This window comes from Equus quagga, chromosome 4 (genome assembly GCF_021613505.1).
Source record: "Equus quagga isolate Etosha38 chromosome 4, UCLA_HA_Equagga_1.0, whole genome shotgun sequence".
NCBI classification, from domain to species: domain Eukaryota; kingdom Metazoa; phylum Chordata; class Mammalia; order Perissodactyla; family Equidae; genus Equus; species Equus quagga.
In genome coordinates, this window is record NC_060270.1 from 25,027,744 (window position 1) to 25,045,355 (window position 17,612).

A 17,612-nucleotide genomic window follows, 5' to 3' on the forward strand; every position below is an offset into this window, starting at 1 on the left:
GGAGGGGAAGAAAAATGTTAGGTGAAGATATTTTCAATACAGAGGAGGCTGTCCACGTTGGGAAGCTGAGAGGAAGGAGAGGGTGAACTTTTTAAAGACAGAAAGCATGATTGAGTCTTGAACCTTCTGCATCTGTCCCTCTCCCACCTCTTTGGTCTCATCTGGCGTCTATCTTAAGCCAGAGCTGATTGGGTAGCCTTTGAGGAGAGGAAGCTGCACGCAAGGAGAAGCACCTGCTTGGGGCTTGGGGCTGTGTGTCCTACAAACCGACCGCCCAGTGCTTGCCCAGAGCCCACAGCCACAGGCTGCGTTGCGTAAGACCCTGGGCCACGCTGCTGGTCCGGACTCCAGCAAACAGCTGGACTTTGCAACTCCGCCCCCCTTAGGCCCTCCCTCCCCGCCCGGCCCCGCCGCTCCTCCCTAAGGTAGCTCTGGCTCCCAGGCAGTCGGAGCCTCGGCCGGCCGCGGTGCGGGGAGAGGACGGCGGAGAGGGAGGCGGAGAGGGAGGGAGGGAGCTGGCTGCCGGGCCGCGGCGCTGAAGTTTCCTGCCCGCGGCGCTCCCACCGCTGCTGGCGCCTGGGCCATGCCGGAGCGCTGGGGCCGCGCGGCAGCATGAGGGGTGGCGACCGGGCTTACACCCGAGGTCCCTCTCTGGGGTGGCTCTTTGCTAAGTGCTGCTGTTGCTTCCCGTGCAGAGGTGAGTGACTGTCGGCGTTTGCGCCTTCTTGTCGCCAAAGAATGGGACGGCTGAGTAGGAGGGAGGGGTGAGGGGGGACGGATAGGATAGGGGTAGGGGGTGGGAGGGCGGCCCAGGGAGAGAAGTGGCTCTGAACCGCGCTCATTTCAGTTTCCCCGGCAGAATGCGGGCTCTTTAACTCTCGGTGATGATCTGTCTGACTTGGATGCGGAGCTGCAGTTTGGGAACTCAGTTACTTACAGCGACTTTGGATGTCTGGGCGCCAGCCTGCAGGGGGTGGGGCGCGGATGCCAGGGATAGGGAGAGGGCGCTGGGAGCTGTGTGTCCGCCCTCACCTCCCCATCCCCCCCGCAGTGGCCGAGTCGCACTTCCCTGCTCTTATTTACATGTGGATCTTAGCTGCGGGGGTAACAGATGACTTCTAGCTATAGGAACGTGTTTGACACTTCTCTCTACACCAGGAACTATTTTTGCCAAGTGACAATTTTCTTTGGGACTGGAGCGGGCTTTTTTCTGCCTGGACTTTCGCAGGCCAGCGTGGGTTTGCAACCCCGGGCCGAAGCTTGGCTCATTAATTAACCAAGAACTCTCTGTGTACTCAATTAGGACTGTATTTCATTATTCTGCTAATTTTAATGTTGTTGAGGAGACTTGCAGAAAACAGCTAACTTCCCCCCAAATCGGCCTGCAAAACAAGATGGTAAGAAAGATCCCAGAGGGAAGGTTATCAGTTGTATAGCCTCTTCTGAAAAAGAAATCAGGACCTTTCTAGACAGAGTTCGCAGAAGTTGCTAAAGCTGTTCATGTCACTTTAACACTCAGAGATTTTGTTTCTGTTTGGTTAGCAGTGAGAATACAGCCTCTCACTTGACATTTGCCCTTTTTAAGTTTCACCTGTTGGGCCTCTCCCCTCCACCCCATTTACAGCGCCCTCGTCTCGTCCCCATCCTCCTCTAAGTCCGGATAGAACTTTCTCTCTGAGTTATTGATGAGTAAATTTCATCTAGATGACCCTTCACCATTCTCTATGTCACACACATGGTGCGGCCCTGACAAATTCTCCGTCCTGCGCTGATATAAGGCAACAAAAACGAATTTAAATCTGAAGGACCTTTCCCCAAATCGTTAAGGTTCATAAGCCCAGCACTGGATTCTCTCAGGCTCTGCATTTAATTAGAACAGCCTGGAAATGTAGCCAGCTTCAAAAGCCAGAATTCAGCTGGAGAAGGAATCTTAGGGGGCCTGGACTCTCACAAAAATCCAAGACTAGTTCAGAAACATTCAAAGCCAAGGCTGGGAATTGAAGGAAGGGAGAATTAAAAGGGAGAGGAAGCAGGAAATGGCCCAAGGGAATCTGAGGGGGTGGGTTTGCCCCGAAGGTCGTGCTGCTGTGGTGGCGAAGGGTTTCCAAGCAGGACTTCTTGGGAGTCCGTTTCCTGTCAGAAGGCAGAACGCGGGGACTGGGGCGGCGCTTATCTAAAGCCCCTGCAGCTGTCTCCTTGAGTCCAGATGTGCGGCAGCCCCAGCTTCCCCGCAGAGTAACTCTCCTGGGGTCTCTCCGGCCTCTGCTTTGTTTGTGAGTTGCCCTGGCCGGCCGGCCGCGCGGCGGCGCCAAGAAGGGGGTGGGGAGCCCGCTTGGGGCGCCTGCTGGCTGCCTGTTGCCTGCAGGACTGGGAAAGCGGTGGCTGCAGGCTCTGGAGCTTGGGGAGGGGGCGTGGGAGGAGAGGGGGCGTTGCTGGAGCTGGAGGAGGCCATCGACCGTCAGCTGAAGATTGAGGGAGGCAAAAGGCCCAAGCAATGAAAGCTGCTTAAAAGGGAAAAGGAGGGTGATGAAGGTGGGTGCATTGTCACCTTCTCCTGCTTTACTCGTTACTCTTTCCTAGGTCTGAAATACGTGAAGATGGAAATCTGAGGAGGATGGTGGGGGAGATGAGTTACCCACCCTTCAAAGAACTCCTGGCAAGGCAGGATAGGGTAATAGTATCTGAGGTGTTTGAGCACTGCCCTGGGGCTCCCTCAGCCTGGCTCTAGCCAAAAAGAGAGATCTGAGTCTCCACCCAGCCTGTAGGCATCAATTCAGAAGCAGATTGAAAAGATAAGGTCTTGTACTGAGCTTGAGTGCATTGCCAGAGCCCCAAAACTCTATGGGGAGAAGCTTGCCCAATTGCAATTAAAGAAGGGCTCAGGGAAGAGTCTGAGAGGCCAAGAAGAGTGGAGGCATCTGTACCAGGGAGGGTCTGCCTCCCTTTTCAGGTAAACCAGTTTCTCTGGTTGTACAGACTTAATACAATTGAAAGACAGCTTTCCCTTGTAAATAAAGGCAGATGGTTGTGTGGTCCCTGTCTCTTTTGAGAGGACTTGGCTCTGTCCTGCTGCTCCAGTAGCTGCATTCGGAAGCTGGTGGGTCAGAACCCCCTGCTGTGGTTCCCCCGAGTCAAAAAGGGTCTTGACTAACTGGCTTCCAGTCACTCGGGATTTAAAGGACACCTCCTTCTAAAGTCTGAGGAGAAGGAACCAAGAGGAAGTGGAATATTCTGATTACTTTTGACTCAAAACTAAGTGATACATCCTGGACTTTATCTGGTGACTCTTAAGTGGTTGTGATTGTTAACACTGGGGTAAGAGTCAAGGATTTAGGCATGTATCCATGTGGCCTTTAAATATCCTATTTGAGAAAAATATGAATGAAGTTAGTTGAGCTTATCTTTTGGTTTGGAAAAGTGAAGAAGGCAACTATCTGGTGTTTTTCTCTTGAAAGATGGTCTTTCTTCCCTGTCTTGAAATTGGTGTTGAAGGGCAGGAAAACCGAGAACCTAGAATGGATATAGAGATCAGGTGAGAAGGAAGACAGACAGCAAATACATTTATAACGGCCTTTTTGGAAGCAAAAAGTAGCCTAATGGGGGATAATGACATGCGTGTGTCTGAAGGGTGATTAATCATTGATGTCGCCCTCTGTGGGAAGTTTCAGGATGGCCTTGGCTACTCAGACTTCCCTTTAAGCCTGAAGAAGTGGGTCAGTTCTGGATTCTTCTTTGGTTATCTTAAAATTTTAAAAAGCAACTTGCTTCAGAGTGACAAAAAGGATTTCAGGTCACCTGGAGGTTGCTAAGTTATGGGTTGCAGACTGGGGTTTGTGACTGCTTAGATCACAGGGCCTAGAGATTTTTCTGACTTGCTAGGTGGAAGCCAGTTTTAGAGCCTTTAGTTTTCTAGTCAACTTGTAATTAACTTTGGGTATGTGAACAAAAGTCCCTTCTTAGATACCTTTCCTGATTACTGTCCTCCTGCTTCACAGAGTCTCGCACAGGATTGCTTTATACTTGTTTATTGCTGTATTGTTGCCCTTGCATCTCAAGCCCACTGCGTCTCTTCTCTTAGACTCTGAGACATGCCCAGGTCAGGAGTCTGAGTATCTCAGAGGTAAAGAGAGGAAGGAGTGGTGACCTATCCAGGCTGAATCAGCTCTCAGGGAGGGGCTGGGATCACGTCCCCATGGCTCTTGCACCACAGGGGCAGTTGGGTTCCAGCTTAAGTCTGATGTCACAGGCTACGGGTAAGGATTATGGGGGTTCACAGGGCATCCCCAGTCATCCTCATCTATAACTTCGGTTTTTTTTTTCCTACCTTTCCCCAGAACCACTAAGCAGGAACCTTATGACTTCATGTGAATATCTTTCTTTTGGCCCATAAATGAATACAGATCATTTTGTAACTGAATTTAATGTGTGAAACCATGACACCAAGTTCCTTTACAAAGGTGTTGGTAACCTCAAAGAGGAACCCTTGTGGCATTCATTATTGTTTACTTCAATTTACCACCCAAAGGACAAAATCCTTGGGACCTCGATACGTACATACTCTTTCATTTCTTTATCTTCTAGGAAGTGTCTACCACTGTGAAAATTGAACTGACCATTTAGCAAGTATGTCTTTCCAATACACTTCTTGGTTTTCTCTGCCTCCCAGGGATATGCTCTAATCTGGGGAGAATTACCGTACATACATACTGTTCCCAACCTAAATCCTATGCTTCTCTTCCCATACCTGATTTCCTGACTAGTGAGTAGTAACAGGGATATCAATTATTATCTGGATAACAGTACTGACTGCCAGTCATAATGTAACCCAGTAGCGATGGGAGTGTATGGATTTGGTGGGGTGAGATGGGGATCGGAAACTGAAGCCAAATATCCCTCGTCTGGTACAGCTGTGGGTCCAACAATCACTGATAATCCTGTAGGCATGTCACCTCAATGGTTCCATGTGCCACAGGTTGGTAAGCCCTAACTTGGGATAAAAAGGTTAAAATTCAGACTCTTTAGCTGTATTTTTTAGCAGAGTAAAATAATTTAGAAGTAAAAAAAAACAAAAACAGTGAACCTTGGGGCTTCACTTCTGTTGTAGGCATAGCTTACTTAATCGTAGTGTTATTGGTAATCCGCTTCCTGATGTTCCTCTTGAGAATCTTGATGCTCTTCTCTCCTGCCCTAAAAATATTTCCTATCCTTTTGAAGTGCTGCTTCTCTTTCGGTGAGTGAGTGGCTGCAGGGCCTGCCCTCTGCTTAGACCAAACTCCAGACTTTTCATGAAGGAGGGCCCTAGAAAAAGCATAGGCCCAAAACCCGAGGGGGGTTTCTCAAGCAGAAAGAGGCTAAATCATGGAAAGTTAGAACTGGAAGGAACCCTAGAGATCATCTAATAGGTCTTCTCCTTTGATACGGGAGGAACCTGAGATCCAGCGCCTTAGCATCAGGGTCGGAACTAGAATCCTTTTCCAGCGCTCTTTCCTCAACTCCATTCCTGTCTTCCTGGGCGTGTGGTTTCTCTTATTCTGGACAGAGGCAAGGCTGACCCAACTGAGGAGGGTAGAGGCAGTCCCCAAGCTGGAACTTGGGTGTTGACTGTGGAGTGAGCTGTAGTTCTTGGGCGTGACTACGTCGTCTGGAGCCGTTTGGAATTGGACCTGACTGGTCTGCTTTGAGGGGTTCTTCTGTCCCAAGACCACAGAAGGCAGAGACCAGCACATCTCTCTCTCTCCTGGAGCAGCTTGTGCACGCTGTTCTTAGTAAATGTCTGTTCGTGATTTTCCGTCTGGTTCAATTTATTCAGAAGGACCATTTTTCCTCTCTTTCTTGTCTCTTTTTTTGAAGTGTACCCTTTCAGGTGGAAGTGAATCAATGAAATACATTCCTGTCATTCCATCTTTGAGCATCACTGGTTTTTATGTAACACACAGTGTTTTAATTCGCTTGGCAAATGTTTGTGCACCAACTGCCTGCCTGCCCTGCGCTAGGTACTGGAGGAGAATGGATGGGAATTATTGTGGTGCTGACCCCACTGGGCTGTGTGAGGATTAGTTAAGATAATATATGTAAAGGCCTTGGCGTATCACCAGGCATATAAAGTGCTTAAGAAAGGTTAGCTATTAATGGTAACAGTAATTTTAATACTTGACAGAGACCCCATCCTCAGACCCCCATCCCCAGCTAAATATGTGTGGGTCCTCCAGGTGGTAATACTATAAATCCAAGTTCCTAAGCAATTTAATGATCTTGGTTCAAGCCATTGTCGACTGTGCCTCAGTGCTGTGGAGTTGTTACTGTAGGGGAAGAAGGCTTGTGATCTAGAGATATGTTAGGGATTTCCTTCTTTTCTTTTCTTCTTTTTTTTTTTTTTTTTTTAATAAAGATTGTTACCTGGGCTAACATCTGTTGCTAATCTTTTTTTCTTCTTCTCAACCCAAGGCCCCCCCCAAGTACATAGTTGTATATTCTAGTTGTAGGTCCTTCTGGTTCTGCTCTGTGGGATATCACCTCAGCGTGGCCTGATGAGTGGTTCTAGGTCCACGCCCAGGATCCAAACCAGTGAAACTCTGGGCCGCTAAAATGGAGTGCTAACCCAACCGCTCAGCCGCAGGGCTGGCCCCTTTTCTTTTTTTTCTTAAGTCAATTTTTTAAAAACCACATAACACTTCTAGTGTTGTAATCACTGTGTGTTACATAAAAGAACATTTGAAAGAAATCTAAGCATCCCAGAGTTAGTCTTTTCTGAGGAGAAATACAAAGTACAGGAATTAGAGAAAGATCTAAACTGCACTAAGCTTGAAGTCCAGACCCTGGGAACCTATGTGGTATAAAAAGACATCACCTCTTCTTGCCTGCCCCTTGACTCTGGCTAACCATCTAATGGGAGAAGTTCTGCTGTTCACTTTAGCCAAGATTTATTGCACGTCCTTCATGTGCAAAGCTTTGCAGGTCGTCTTCCGCCTGTTTTTGCCTAGATAAAAATCATGACCCGCTGCCCAGAGCAGCCCTTGAGGTTCTGGACATTTGTCTGAGGTTTGACCAGTATCTTGTGCATTCCTTATAGATGGGAGACACGGGTAGCTTGGCTTCGCAGCTTGGTCTCTTCAGTGACTAATGGAGCACGTCTTTCAAAGTTAACAGAACCTTGTGTGTTATACCTCCTGGAAGGAGGGGAGCCTTGGTTACACCTGCGAGGGGGCTAGAAGGCTGCCAGGTTGTCTTTAGCCAGGTAAAAGAGCAAGGATCAGAGTCACTGAACGGGTTGTTCCACATTCTTGCTTTCCTAGTGACCACAGTGAGGAAACTGTCAAAGTGAAATGAAGGGAAACCCCCTTTGCCAGCATGCTGAAACCTATCTCACAAAACATGTCTGTCTCCAGGTGTCTGCTAGGTGGAAACATAGCTTGTAAAACATTTCTGTTTCCAGTTGTCTGCTCCTCCTTGGGACGAGATTAGTTACAGCCATGTGTTTGTTCTCTTACCCCATCTCATGTGCAATAGGCTCTCAGGATCATTCCCAATTTCTGTCCTCCCACCGTTAGAATCTGCGTTGCTCCCTTCGAGTCAGGGATGTTATCTTCCCCCATCCAGAGGGGAAACGAAGCCTCACTGTTAAAAAGAATTGCCGAGTGGTTAAGTTTATGCGCTCCGCTTCAGCGGCCCAGGGTTTCTCCAGTTTGGATCCTGGGCGTGGACATGGCACCGCTTATCAAGCCATGCTGAGGTGGCATCCCACATAGCACAACCAGAAGGACCCACAACTAAAATATACAGCTATGTACTGGGGCAATTTGGGGAGAAGAAGAAGAAGAAAAAAAAAAGATTTGCAACAGTTAGCTCAGGTGCCAATCTTTAAAAAAAATTTTAAAAAGAAAAAGAATTGCAAACACACTGCTTCTGCACAGATTTTGCATCTCAGTCTCATACCTGTGCGGTGCCTCCTTTTCTCTATTTAGAACAGAAGTTCTCCAAGTATGGTCACCGGAGAACGCGTTAAAAATGCGGATTCTCAGCTCCCTTGACTCAAACTCTTGGATGTGACCTGGGGTCTGTTTAACAAGCCCTCGAAGTGGCTTGTTTTGGTCTGTTCTTTACTCCTCTTTCCTCTCTCCACCCTCCCTGCACCTTCCTCCTCCCTCCCGCCAGCTCCGGGAAAAGTGTTCTATGATGGAAGGCTTCCTGCTCACCGGGATTCTGGCTTTGAGAAGTGGTAGAGGCCTCTTTGCCATTTCCTTTCACTTGCCAGGGCCAGGGTTGGGGGGTCAGAATTAGGAATTCCCCCTGCATCTTCCCCAAGCTCTACAGCCGCGGTGTGTAGGTCCGCACCCAAGATCTCAACCAGTGAACCCCAGGCCACCAAAGCGGAGCACGTCAACTTAACCACTATGCCACGGGGCCGGCCCCTCCAGGATATTTTTAATGGTTGCGAAGTGTTTCATTGCAGGTAAGACTTGAACTTGACAATGGTTAGTATTGATTTAATATAATGGTTAAAAGTTTGGTGGGAAGAGATGAGGAATGGCACTGGACTAAGAAATCGATCTTTCCAGAATCAGACTATATAGACAGACTGATTCTTGTCCTAGGATTTACATCTCTCCACTCCCTACTTCCCACCTCCCTTTCTCTCTGCAGGATGTATGATGTACCCTCAGGGGAGGACCTGTCTTCCTCAGGAGACCAGTATGCACGGTCTCACCCAGGTTTTACCCCTCTCCTCCTTCCCTTGCTTGTGTGGTACCAGGAATTCTCTCACTCCTCAGGCTTCTAATTCTGCAGTGGCTTGCACTGAACAGGTTCAGAGATTTTTCTTTTTCCTATTTTGAGACACACCTCTGAAAATAGGTTATTTGTAAATTATTACAACTGAGAAAGAGAGCTTTGATTAATTTTTTCTGCCTAGCAAAATGATATGTAAACATTGAGAAAACATTTGGAAATACAGATAAATGAAGATAAAATTTCATTACCTAGAGATAACCATATCAACACTTTGAATATATCCTTTTAGCCTTTTGTTTCCATGTGTGGTTTTTTGTTTTCTTTTTTTCAGAAATGTGAGAGCCAGCCCCAATTGCCTAGTAGTTAAAGTTCTTTGCATTCTGCTTCAGTGGCCTGGGGTTCAGTTCCTGGGTGCAGAACCACACCACTCATTTGTCAGTAGCCGTGCTGTGGTGGTGGCTCACATAGAAGAACTAGAAGGACTTACAACTAGAATACACAACTATGTACTGGGGCTTTGGGGAGGAAAAAAAAAAAAAGAAGAAGTTTAGCCACAGATGTTAGCTCAGCTTGAATCTTTCCCAGCAAAAAAATAAAGAAACATGATATAGTAGTGTTATAAACTTTTTTCACATCATGTATTGAACAACTTCTACGATGTTTTTGTGGATGCATTTGGTGATATGCTGGAGCCAGCTCAGCTCAAATCGGGATTATTAAATATTAAGGATTTTGAGAGTGGGTTGATAAAACCATCGATAGTTTGAGAACTGCCATGGTGAGAGTGTTTATACTGGGGAAGTCAGCAGACCCCACAAATCAAGGCTTTTTGTTTTATTCAGAGAGCTGGTTTATCACCATAGCACTGGACACACATTCTATCATGTGTAAATATGGTTTGTTTTTATATTCAAAATCTCCCTATTTTTGGTTGTTTCTAATTTTTGCTATTATAAACAATATTGTAATGGCCATTCTTATAGTTAAGTCTTGACACACACCCATAATCACTTCCTTAGGATAAGTCTCTAGAAATGGAGTTCCTGAATCAAAAGGCATCCAGAATTTCCAGATTTGTTTGTGACCAGTTATCCCCAAGTTTCATACCCTTTGAAAGGAAAAGTGTACTGTTCTTTGTTTTAAGAGGATTTATGAGAAACATCCTCTGGGACCAGGAACTTCATGTGTCTCCTATTGTTTGCTTCTGTTTACATTTTCTGAATTAACTTAATTCTTTTTAAATAGGGAAATACTCTGGCTGAGAGTATAATAAACGAACGCCTTTGATTCTTTGGCAGACGCAGGATATGCAGGGTGTAAAAAATATATTTTGTGGTTATTCTGGATGAAGGGGCAGTATAACATGAGGGTTAAGAGCTTGGACTTTGGAGCCAGAATGAGCTTGAAGCCCAGTTCTGCAACTTATCTGTCTATCTTTGTGCAAGTTACATAAACTTTGCCTCCATTTCTTCATCCGGAAAGTGGAGATGATCATGGAATCTAGTCATGGGGTTTTCACAAGGCTTAGATGGGTTGACATTTGTAAATCACTTAGAACTGGCACCTGGTAAGTGCTAGGTAAGTGTTGGATTACTGTTAGCATTAATGAGTATATAGAGGTCTGTGGAATTGTGCCAGCCGTCACATTCAAATGATTTCATTAGTTTCTTAATCATGTGGAAAATTGAGCCAAGCATTTTTTTGTATCAAGCCCCAAATATTTGAGTACCACGTGGCAGGTATTAGACTAGTGACCGTAGACAATTTAAGATGTTTCCATGCACCCGAGGATCCTGCAGTCCAGCTTGGGAGCTACTGCTCCATAAGAATGAAACAGTAAATAATAACAAAAAAAAAAAGAAAATAGTTGCTGAAGACGATAAGAGGAAAGATGCTCCAAGGTCCTACCTGATTGCTGACTAAAATAATTATGCAGAAGCTGATGGGAGCACAGTGGCCTGGGGTGACCTGGGAGGACTTCTCAGGAGATGGGGTTCTCTCTGGGCCCTAACAGGTAGGAAGGGGTTTTTAAAGGGCTGAGGATATAGTGTAAGCAAAGCAGCAGGTACATGCAGAGGACCACAGAGGAAAGCGAGTTAGACCTGCCTTCTAGAGCTGCTCTGTCCACTTGAGTAGCCACTCGCTAGATGAGCCTCTGGTGAAATGAGGCTAGTCCACATTGACATGTGCTGTGACTATAAATTACATAGCAGATTTCCAAGACTTAGTACAAAAAAATAATGTTGCTCAATTTTTATGCTCATTACTTATTGAAATGATGGTATTTTAGAGATTGGGTTAAATACAGTAGTAAAATTAGTCACACCTGTTTGTTTTTACTTTTTAATGTGACTACTAGAAAATTCTAAATTACATACATGGCTCACATTTGTGACTTGCATTATATTTCTATTGGAGCTGTCCTAGAGCTTATCGTCCATGATACACAGATGTGCCAGAGTAGAAAGTTTCCAACTCTGTATCCTTTCATCCCACCCCGGGGCGAAGCCTAGGCCGTCCTCCCAGCGCTCTCCATAATTCCAGAGGAACTGTGGTCTCTCTGGTGCTTAAAGATGCCCACAGACCTTCTCAATTGAAACTTGGAAGAAAAGCAGTTACACGTTTTCCTTTCTGAGCAACATAGTTTGTGAGGGAACAAACAGGGCTTCAACTGTAAGTTCTCCTCACAGAGCTCAGATCTAGCCAGCTTTGGGGAACGTAATGAGGGAAAGTCCTGAAAAGAACAGTGAGCAGGAAGAGAGTGACAACACCCTGCCGTCTCCCAACTCTCCAAGCCCTCGCTACTGACTGACTTCACTCCAGTCCTTCTTTATGTGACATAAGAAGCATTGCTGGCTGCGTGTCTCCAGGGTCTAAGAGATAAGCTAGGGCTGTGTGGCGGGGCTGGGGGAGCCCGCTGCTCTGCCTCAGAGACAGAGCTCTGGAGACACGTGACTGAGTGCGTGGAGCTCCTGGTTGAACTTGGGCACGTTTTGTTTTGTTGTTTAGCTGAATGACTTTGAGTGTTGGATTGTATCATTCTGACCAGCATTTTTCATCCCCGTTTTTGTCCTCATGAAGCAGCACTGAGTGCCTGGCTGAGCAGGGTGCTATACAGGCTGTTGGGACCATCTCCCTACTTGCCTAGGGAAAGCTGTATATATAGCATGCCTTGTTTATGGGGTATCGTAGAACACTAGAATTTTACAGCATCTCAGATCATAAAGATCATAGTTTTATCCACGAGAAGAACACTTTGGAAAAGAGAAATAATTTGCCTGAGGTCTCAACTGGTAATTAGTAAAATGATATTATTCTGTCTGTAGCATGGTGCTTATTTATATCTTGGTAGAGAAGACAGTGAAATGTAGCATACTCCTGCACTTTTGTTTGGGGGGATGGGGAGGATGGAAGCACTGGATCAAGTCTTTGGGGAGACTTCCAGCTTTTTAGAAGTAAGGAATTGAGGGGGCCAGCGACCCCAGTGAGTCAGAAATCACTCTCAGGTGTCCTAGCCACTTGCTCTAGATTTGCTCCCATAGAAATCAGCCCCCCCGGTGGCCACTTGCATCTGGTGTTTCTAAATATCTGGAGGGGTTCCGGGGGAACTTTAGTGTTCTGGAGTCACAGCTGGATTCCCAGAACCTGGTGCTGAGGACTAGGTCCTGCTGGTCTTATTGAAATCAGAGTCTGCCCCACTGGCCTGGAGTCTCCAGACAAGGCCAGCCAACACAGGGGACCTTCTCGAGACATCTCAAGGGGGCTTCCTATGACTCTCCAAGCCAGGAAGGTCAGGGTTGATCTGAAGCCAGGCCTGGATAGCCAGTGTGCTCCATCTAATCAGGGTCCCGTGAAGCTCTAGGGAACCCAGGGAGGTCTGTGGCTGCCACAGTATTCTGAGGGCCTTACCTGAGATCTTCTGGACTGGTCATCTCTGCCTCCTCTAGGACCAGGAAATAGTCAGAAATCACAGCCAGTGAACAAAATGGACATGGCACTGCCCTCGTAAATGTACAGTTTAGAGGGGCAGCAGATATATCACACACACACACAGATTTTTCTAAGTGTTCTCAAAGGATGCTATGAGAATATCTTTGGAGGGAGTGGGGAAGAGGTGGAATTTGGATCGGGGCAAAAGGGACCCTGTCTGAGCAATTGATGTAAGTACCTAAAGTCTTGTTACTACCATTCTTCTGGTCCCCATGTGGGTATTATTTGCATTCTGAACCAAGTTTAAAGAGTCTTTCCATAAGGTTTTGCTAAATATTATGGGAGAACACAGGGCAAATAAAGATACATAAAGCCAGGCAGCTTTATGGAGTTTGCGTTTTTTGATACCTTGCTTGGCGCTGGCTTGCTTCAAGAGCTCACGTGCCATTCTTTGGTCCACAAGCCCCTGAGGAACCTGTACCGTGTCCACAAAGGATCATTGCTGAGGCCTTCACTTCTGAATTCATGACCTGAGTCCCTGTGGAGCTGTCATATTCCTACGTATTTTGCCACTGGGATCAGATTAAAAGGGCCAGAGTCGCATTCACCATTACCCACCTGAGGCTTTCTCACCTGGCTTAGTTTCTGCACTGAGGCATTGCCATCCACAGCTGCTGCCTCCTGCAGTGATGCGCCGCTAGTCAAGAATGATGTCAGGTTTCAGCTGAGTCTGAGTGACCCTCTCTCTGCAGTGTTGAAGACTTGACTCGACAATATGCGGCACATTGTACTCAACGGCCTCTGAGATCTTTTCCAGTTCCCATTCTGCAAAGAGGTTTAAAAACAAAGACAAGCCTATTTCTGTCCTTGGATTCTGTGTGAAAGCAGGAGAAGACCTCAATAACCTTTTGAGGTTTGTTTCAGCCTTTCTAATTCTTTTTTTTTTTTTTTAAAGATTTTATTTTTTCCTTTTTCTCCCCAAAGCCCCCCCGGTACATAGTTGTGTATTCTTCGTTGTGGGTTCTTCTAGTTGTGGCATGTGGGACGCTGCCTCAGCGTGGTCTGATGAGCAGTGTCATGTCCGTGCCCAGGATTCGAACCAACGAAACACTGGGCCGCCTGCAGCGGAGCGCGCGAACTTAACCACTCGGCCACGGGGCCAGCCCATCAGCCTTTCTAATTCTTAAGTCCCTTTCCTTGTGCTCTGGTTTGGAAATTATACCCCCTTCCCAGTTTAACTTACATCCTAACCACCGAATAGTGCTTCCATTTAGAGTGTAAGCAGCCAAGTCTACCAGAGTGTCTATGGATCTCCTCAAACAGCCAGTTTCCCAGCTCCTTGCCAGTGAGGTGGTCAGGTCTAAATTTAACCGTAACCTTCTGCCAGCAGATGCAAGCTAGGGCTGGCAAGAGCAAAATCAGAGCTGGGCTGTTCTCAGGGGTGTGTGTGTGTAGGAGTTAGAAGAGAAGGTGGGCAAAGCTCCCCAAAAGCCCAGATCAACCCTGAGAGGGGAAGAGGTGGAGTTCAGAGTAGGGAGAAGTATAGTCATCCAAAGTGACTAATGGCATTGATCCTAGCCTGGCTGGGTCCCTTGGAGAAGGTCAGCCAAATTTTCTACCCTCTCGGTTTCCTCCCACTGTAAAGTAACAATGATGTAACTCACCTGGATTTGTAATTACCCTGGCTTCCTGCCAAGCGTAACACCACAGTTGTGTGTTCACTCTTTTATTCCAAAGTCACTGATACCAGGTTTATGAGGTACAGTCTTACACATTGTGTTGTATAGATTTCAGCCCTTGTTTGGTTGTCTAGCTTGTATCTTTGTTTGGTTTGCATCTTTTCCTGTATCAATGGCTACACATCTCAGAGACAGGACAGGGGCAGTGTCTGTAATTCTGTTGGTGAAATAGCTGTGCACAATTTTTATACTAAAAATGTGTACATGCAAACCGTTGAAAACTGATTTAATTTGTAAAATTTAGCTCATTATAATTTAGTCACACCTCCAATTTCTATGTATAGTCATGACTAGCACCCTATACCATAAAATTCATACATATATATGACATATATGACATTGCTAGAATACCCTCAGATCATGACTTAAATAGGACAGTCTTTTTTCCTTTTTGAGGAAGATTAGCCCTGAGCTAACTACTGCCAATCCTCCTCTTTTTGCTGAGGAAGACTGGCCCTGGGCTAACATCCATGCCCATCTTCCTCTGCTTTATATGTGGGATGCCCACGGCAGCATGGCTTTTGCCAAGCAGTGCCATGTCCGCACCCAGGATCCGAACTGGCGAACCCTGGGCCGCTGAGAAGCAAAACCTGCAAACTTAACCGCTGCGCCACTGGGCCAGCCCCAAGGACAGTCTTATTTTTCTGTTTGTGTTTGATCAGCATAGAAGTCTGGAGGTGGGTTTGGAGAGGCTGCCCTGACTATATGTCTTTCAGAGTGCCCAGACTTGCAGTTGAGAGGAGAACCAGATCACAAAGCTTCTGGAGCCCCGGTTCTAGCACTCTCTGCAAGTGTCCAGGTTCGTATCACAAACAGGGACTTGACTAAGAAGGGAACGTGGGCCCGTTGGCTCTCTTGTGCTCATCTGTCACTCTCTGTAAGAAAACCGAGAGTTTTTCCGGGTGATTGTCTCTTTAGCTCAGGTCTCTAAGGGAGGAGCGTGGGTTAGAGAGAGTCGGACTGAGTTCCCATTCTGGTGTTAGCACTGACTAAATTGCATTAGTCTAGTTACTTAACTTTAATGCTAACTTTTTCATCTGTGTAATTGGGAAAATACAGGTGTTTATCCCTAGGGCGTTTGTGAGGATTCAAATAAAAAAGGTGTGGAGTGTGTGTGTATCACCTAGTGTAGTTCCTGGCCTCCTGGTGCATAGAATGCCCTCAATAAATGCCAGCTTATAAACAATAATATTCTTTCTCATTGGCAGATATTTCTCCGACTTATAGGCAGCAGTTTTAGATGAACCATTAAGTGGGATGGGAGATTAGTGAATATTTTCAAAGCTTTCCAGGAAAACAAACTTGTAACTTAGGCTTCTCATTACTTGGGCCTTTTGCCCAATTTTTAATCCCTGGGAGTGTCCCCATTCAAAATAAGTTGCTGATCTGGTTGGTCCTAGGACTGATTCAGGGTGACAATTTTCATTAAGAAAGAGATAAAAAGTCTCCTCCCTACACCCAGAGGCCAGTCTGTTGGGTTCTTAAGCAATTCTTCAGGATGTCACTACTAAATACCTTATATTTATTTATTAGTTTAGTTTGTGCCATTATTCTGTATTCCTGTCCAAAGTTGATCATGTTGGATGTGTTCCTCTAATTACTACAATTCTCTGCTGTGCTCTGGTAAATATCTGCTATTTATGGCTCAGAAATTTCTATTCTGTCATCAGCAATCAATCAGAGCTTCTTGTATTCAGTAACCACATTCATCACTTTGAGACAAAAACAAAAAAGTTGACATTTTGGTAAAATGTATTACTGGTTAGATTTAATTACTTTTTCCAATAGTAAAACTCATTATACACCTTCATGTTCATTGAGAGGGCAGAGGTCAAAAGTCCCCAAAATTGTCTCCCTATGGGCCTGTCCACAAAGAGTCAGGTCATGTGACCATCCTTGAATTAATCCCCGTGGCCCAGGGAATAAAATATTTCAGTTATTTTAGGACCCACTCCCGGGGGGCAGCGGTGGAGACTGAGCAGGGACAGGGTTTCAACTCATAAAGCTGAGAAATCTGGATCACCCTTATGAAAGGGAAAGAGACAAATGGGTGCTGGGGAGGCAGCCCGCGGGTGTCCTCTCTGTTGACCTGTGGATCGCTTAGTCTAATGAGAGACTGCAGTGAGTTTAAGGACAACTGAAATCTCTCTGCCTCTTCTGTTGTACCCGCTCAGAGGACAGCAGGGCCAGCTCTTCTGGAGGAGTGAGGAAGACGTGTACAGGGGAGGCCTTGTGAAGAGGTGACATGGAGTCTTGAAGAGTCAGGAGGGATATTCTTCATCTAAGACGTCCTAAGATGTCAGGCAGAGGAAATGGCATGAGGAAGGACAGAGTCCTGCATGGGAATGGAGTGTCTGGAAATGAAGAACAGACAGCAGTTTATCATCTGGTACTATAGTATCTCCTTTGGTCTCCAGCTCTGAGGGGTCAGCCTATACATTTCACAGATGAGCAGACTGAGGCTCAGAGACATGAAATGATTTCCCCGAGAGCATGTGGTTGATAAGTTGAGTCCTGGTTTCCTGTTAATATTCTACTCTCTCCCACTTACCTGCTGCCCAACCAGATTCTGATCCTTGTATCAAGTCTATATTTTTATTCCTGTAATGGACTCTGGTACAGTTCCATATTGTGTCCCTGAAGCTATGGAATGGCTTAGCAGTTCCAGAGGCAACTTTTTCTTGTGCGGTGTTACTTATATTTGCATATATAAACCCTGTGCTGCCAAAGTTCATAACATAAGCATTGCCTGGCATACGCACGCACACTTTTATACCCTAAATGGCAGAGGCCTAGAAATGTTTGTCTACTTTTGCCAACATCTGACTGTGATTATCTTTAACCACAGTCACACTTGTTTGTCTCTTAAAATAGTATTGACTCTCCGAAGGAGGCTGTTTCTAGTCATCACAACCCTCCCAGAATCCTGTCTGTTCCACCTGCCTTCTCCCCGTAGCCTTGGCAGCCTGTGAATTACTGTGATTTAATTCCCTGCTTCTCCTTTGTGTTGATGCTCCTGGATCCTTCTTTAGGATTTGCAGACCTCTCCTAATGAGAGGATTGGATTTCATCTCCCTAAGCCCACCTGTTGACTCAGATAACTGAAAGTATAGCCTTCCTGGAGATGTCCATCAGCCATTCTCCCTTCCTACCACTGGCTCTGCCCACAGGCCAGGCCAATATGCGGAGGTCGGCTTCCCCAGAGGAGAGCAGCCT

At 46.2% G+C, this 17,612-nt stretch overlaps 1 protein-coding gene and 1 long non-coding RNA gene across 15 annotated transcripts in view; both read left to right on the forward strand.

The window, feature by feature from the left end:
- KALRN (kalirin RhoGEF kinase) overlaps positions 1 to 17,612 on the forward strand; it is a 637,395-nt gene that overhangs the window by 518,981 nt on the left and 100,802 nt on the right. The window lies entirely within an intron of this gene.
- Positions 621 to 16,888, forward strand: LOC124237930 (uncharacterized). Its single transcript, XR_006888182.1, has 4 exons — positions 621 to 697; positions 13,410 to 13,570; positions 15,113 to 15,195; positions 16,571 to 16,888. It is a non-coding gene; the product is annotated as an uncharacterized LOC124237930 (long non-coding RNA).